The sequence below is a fragment of the Macrosteles quadrilineatus genome, unplaced genomic scaffold, assembly GCF_028750875.1.
Source record: "Macrosteles quadrilineatus isolate MER2022 unplaced genomic scaffold, UCM_ALF_1.0 Scaffold_2__2_contigs__length_208266976, whole genome shotgun sequence".
NCBI lineage: Eukaryota > Metazoa > Arthropoda > Insecta > Hemiptera > Cicadellidae > Macrosteles > Macrosteles quadrilineatus.
In genome coordinates this window covers 66617007-66623006 of record NW_026542595.1, presented here as the reverse complement: position 1 = coordinate 66623006, position 6000 = coordinate 66617007, and positions in this window count along the sequence as shown.

Genomic DNA, 6000 nt, shown 5'->3' with positions numbered 1-6000 from the left:
GAGTAATACTTTGCCTGTTTCACCTCGTTAATGATAACATCTTTTATTTTCGAAGATAACAACTCAATGACTTCATTGCAAATGAATGAAGACAGGTAAGACGTTCTCCCTGAACCTGGATTAGCAAATTTACGGATATATTCAGCAAGAAAAGGATCAAACTCTGCTATTAATTCTAGTGACATCATGTACTCGCCGTTGTGTAGCGACCCAAATATCTCATCCGATCCTCGAAACGGACGTCCCCTGCTTGCCAGCTTTTTCACTACAGCAAACACCCTTTCCAAAACGTGTTTCCAATATTTACGTTCATTTTCGACGTAGGAATCAAATTGACTGTCAATCGTTCCTGCTCCTCTTTTACGGGTCAATAATGCTAATTCGGAGTTTATATGTTCTTGTGAATTTTCATGGGCGGACAAAATCGCTGCAATATTTTTCCAGTCAGAAACACCTTTACTGGCTAATTTGGAACATGTTTGATGATAACCAAATAATCTACAGGAAGCGCAAAAAACAGAACCCGCACTTTTTGAATATACCAAGTAATCTCTTGATATGGTTTCTCCATTTAGTAGTTTCCGATTAAAAATAGTTTTGTTTAAATACCTTATTGTATTGCCAAATTCTCTTTTTGAGTCATGAAAGTCACAATCTTTGTTCAGATTTATTCCCCGTTTTAATAATACATCAAAATTCCACTCAATCGGGTCGTCACTTACCGCAAAGATTTATCCAGTTCCAGTTTGTTGTGAAGCTGTAAGATCTGAATGTTCACTAAATTGTACAACGGCGTCGACATTATTCAGATAGTGATCACTGCTCAGGCTCAGGCTCGGTTCAAAATTATCTGGCTCAGCGGGCTCCCCACACTTGCGCCATTCTACCTGGGTCGCGATCCAAACACTCCACTAGTGCGCCACAAGCTTAGATCCACCCCTTAATCACCCTCCACAATTGCGCCACCTATTCTACTATGGGATACAAATTCTTCCACTCTTCGGTGCAGATCAGTGATAGTTTGCCCGCTTACGTACAAGCCAATTCTTCCGGAACCTGGAAAACATGAGGATTCAAGTATTACAACCATCATTAACACCAAAATAATAATATTCGTTCAGAAATTGTAAATAAAGCAGGACAGTGGTGTAAATAACACCCCTGCAACCACAGAGCGGGGGGGGGGGGCGCAGATGTCGTATTGTCACTGGCACCGCTCAACGCAATCGCGGAAAAAGGTGGCATTGTTTCCGTGACCACGGTAGAGGATGATGATATCTTCAAGACCCGTAGAAGATATTCATGATTTTGCTGCAATTTTGGAAAAAGATATCGCTGTTTCCGTGATCATGGGAGACATATGATGTCTTCAAGATCGTAGAAGATATTAATATAACCCTTTGCGGTCAGGGACGGATTTCCCACTAGGCACACTGGCTGCATCCCGAAAGCCACGAATGTTTATGGCTATAATCTGGGGAACGAAAGCCACGACAATTAGTGAAGGGTCGAAAGGTTTTAATCCTGGGGACGTAAGCCACGACTGCGAGCCAGGTAGACTGCTGTCAGGGTGGCAGCTCACAGGGAGAACGGGAAATTTAAGCTCCCTGTTTTACTTATGCATCTCAAACAAGCAAGTTCGTCAGTCAAATCTGAATCCGCCGAGCTATAAAGGTTAGAAGTAGTAGACCTTTGAGCTCTACTAGTGTTTGTTACATATTTTATTCTACTGTCTAGTTATCGTTAGTGTAATATATTTGTTCGCTCTTACAAATATAATAATTCATTTCAAGAAAATAATAACTAGGGATAAGCTATTACCTTAGATAGCACGGTAAACTCTAAACAGTTTTACTTTTTCGATTTAATGTCCTCAGAGTCCAAATATGTATTAAATCTATTCATATTTACTCAACGAAATTCGTTATTAATGTGTGACGGACGATTACTGAAGTTCAACTAAGGGAGAATTAACCACCAGGATCTTTGGACTGCTCACTCTGAAAATATCTTAAAATCATGTTTGTTGCTATAATACTATTGCTGATGTATAACTTAGGTTTACAAGTTTAAACTTAATTTTTAAATAGTATGCTACAGTCAGTTCCACCATAACTGCTTTGAAAGTTATATGCAAATTTAAGTTACATAAACACCGTGCATGATGTTTTATTGTGGTACTTATAACCCTCAGAGGCCCTAAACAGTTGCAGGCTCTCCTCAAATTTCCAGTAAAAGGTGTTATTAAAACTTGATGTCATGCATATACATTTCTCTACAAAAACCAAAACAAATTTTGTAATTCCCTTCAATCGCGTATAGTTGACACAATACGCCAAAAACATGGACTCCTATTAAAGAGCAGCGTATTCAACAGCAATTCCATGGATTTGCATTTTTATCTATTTAGGCTATAAGTAGGAATGAACGGGATTGCACTTATCAAAAAATTCTGATCTTTTTCTTGAGCACCTTCTTCTTGACATTTTCTTGAATAAATAATCTTAGTAATTGGAGAAGGCAGGTACCATGCATTAAAATCTATAAATAAAATTAGAGTTTTGTCTGTACATTGCTCAGAATCATAAACTTTTTGGTTATTTTTACGTTTTATAGATTAAAGAAACCGAAACAAGTCTCATCTAAATTTCTGTCTGTCTGTCTGTCTGTCTTCCTGCCTGTCTTCCTGTCTGTCACGGCCCAAGAGCCATTTTACGCGGCCTACTCCTGAAAAACGAGAGTACCTATCAAGTTCCAAATCATTTTAATGAATTCACTGGATTGGCGAGAATGTCTTAAGCCATTAAAATATGGCGGTACTAATTTGTAAATAAAATGACGGACGTTTGAAACCCCAATTTTGTGCGATTTTTTGTAAATTTTTCTCTCAATGTTCATCACATATTGATATATGAAATAACGAACAGCTGTTCGAATCAAGATTATTTCTTCTAGCTGTCACTGATATGTTTACATTGAATGTTGTTTACAAATACCGCAACCATTTCCGATCATGTTTTGAAAGCAAATCCAAACCAAGTAAGATTAAAAACGTTTTTTCTTACATAACGGATTTAAATTTTTTTAAATGAGCGTTTTCAGTCGAGATTAGGCACATGATCGACGGACGTCTACTTGTCCATAGTAAAAATAAAAGTAGGCCTACCGTGTATTTATGTTTTATTCGTCATGTGTATAAGTGTAGGGTACAGTTTGTGTATGTGTTTCAAAAACTCCAAGACGCACCTAATTTGGGAAGCACAAGACCTTATATTAGGACTGATGATGGCGATTTAATTTCACCAAAATGCATCTCCTGTAATAGGATACATTAGGATCGACCGGCGGACACAGGTAATTTAACCTTTTATTGATTGTCATACCGATCCGGAACGAACAACGTAAAATGAAATTACCTATGTATATGTATGTACCTATGTAATAGTTGGCCAGCATATCTGAAAATATGGAAGCCAACTCCTGTTTTTTATATAAGAAGGTTTCAACTGAATATTATAAGATCCCCCATGCGTAGAACGGGTACACAGCTAGTAATATCTAAAGTTCATAACTACAGTGACATCCCAAATATGAGGAATGTTAGTGTTACGCAGCATTCAAATGACTAATTCCTAAATACCTCACCCCAAGCCAGAAATCAGCTGTGAGCCCTATATGTTCTGTAAAATCTTACTAATATTATAAATGTGAAAGTTTGTGTGTTTGTTTGTTTGTTTGAATTTATCCATGTTTTGCCTCCTGGATTGATAAAGAGTAATAGTAATAATTATAGGCTAAATACCTTATTTACGTCTTCAATCCTGGTAGTCTTTTTATGATTACTATAGTTTCGGAGCTAACAGCTCCATTGTCAAATCTTCTTGTCTTGCTAAACTCAAAAAGTTGAGTGTACCGGTCCGTGCAACCACAACGCTAGTCACTTTTTGTTTAGGCCGGCCAAAATATTAAATTTCAATGTTGCTTGTATATATAAATGTACCGTGTGTGTGTGTGTGTGTGTGTGTATGTCTACACGTGAAATTCAACAATGACCAGGCCAAGACAAGAGGATTGACAATGGAGCTGTAAAACTATAGTAATCATAAAAAGACTACTAGGATTGAAGACGTAAATAAGGTATTTATTATTACTATTGTTTGTTTGAAGTTCAATCACGCATTAAATACTGGTCGGATTGGGCTGAAATTTCGTATGATGATAGCTCACGATCCCGATTAACATATAGACATATTCTTATCTCAAAACTCCTTTAGGGCTCTGCCCCAGTGGCTCTGATGTTTCCCATGTTAGCCTTATGAGCATTCATATTTAAAAGGATATATAGTCTTTAGTCAGCTGTTTCAACTACTAAAGTTGGTTCTATGATATTCAATAGCATTATAAAGTTATAAAGTTTACCAACAGGGTGCAGCACTATTAACTTTTAAAAAAAACTGTGATACACAATAAGAACTGTACTTTTTTATATTTTTTAGGTGCAGTGGTAGAACATAATAGCTATGGTAGATGTGCTATACTATAGTATACCGTAAATTAAAAGAACAAAATTTTCTTGAACCATGTCCTCTCCCATTACAAACGCAAAGTACGAGTATAACTGCAATAACAATGTTATGCTTATACGCTAACCCTGTACGAAGGACGGGTACTCAGCTAGTATTACATAAAATAGGCCATTAGTGATACATAGTAGGCTCAGGCCGTATAGCTACAACATTATTTTCTGTAGGACGTTAGAATCCCATTGGAACAATTATTATCGACGGGGTTTTTATAGTTACCTATTTATATGCATATGAATAAACGCGTGGGTTTATGTTAGCTCAAATAAGTTTATTAGCAAACCCATTATATCCATACCCAAAAAGAATGAGAAATTTTCTTCCATATTATTAAAAAGAATGTTAAGAAGAAATTTCCTTTGTGTCTAAATTATATAAAAATTAGCTAGGCTATAGGAGCTTTATATTTGTACAAATCTAGACAACCAACACTATTATCTACAATACAATACAACAATATTATCTGCACTGTTTGGTATTGAGGTGGGCCAATAGAGATTTTTCTATCAAAAAGTCAAACTCCAAAGTTAAAACGAAAAGAATAGTTGTAATATAGGAAGAGAGAAAGTGAAATACAAATTATTATTAATGCAATTTTTAAATGTTACATGTTGGAAAATGTTAAAAACTACACGTGATAACACTAACACTGATTGAAAATTAAATTTAAAGTTATTAACTATCAAGGACTCTTTGCCCTTATAACTAAACACTAACTCCACACGATCTTCCATGACCTTCACGCTTTGAATGATTAGACAAAGCTGACGCTATATCCTAAATATGCCGAAATGTAAGGTTGACGCAGCATTCTAATGACTAATTCCAAGATACCTCCCTCCATGCCGGAAATCGGGTGTCAACAACCCTGCACTATGTTGTTACCAAGGTTACCTCCCGCTATCTCCGCGTCCCGCCATCTCCGTGTACCACTACCTCCGCATTTCATAGTGACCCCTATAATCCTCGGTTACTTCCTGCGTTAAGACTTTCCGTCCAAACCTAACCTAACTTAACTTAACTGGACTTCCGTCCCGACGTAAAACCTTGTATAACTTAAGTTTTATGTTTAACTTTTATCGTTAAATAAGCATACCATCATCCATAATACTCAATACAATAAGGAGTTTTCGTCATAATAAAGCAAAATCACCCATATTTATACCTTGTGCGTTGCGGGTCTAAAGTAACATTTTTATTCCATAGGGAGTAAAAATAAGTTGTTGCAAACAGTTGTACATTTGGATTGTGACATCAATCAAAATTATTTATCGATTGACTAATTAGGTTAAGGTTTAGCTTATTGTTGACAGTTGCTTGATATATCGATTATATAATGTATTGTAAACACAATCGTAATAGAAGAAATTATTTAAATACCTTCCTAAACAGCAACTTATTTACGTCAGCAGTATTG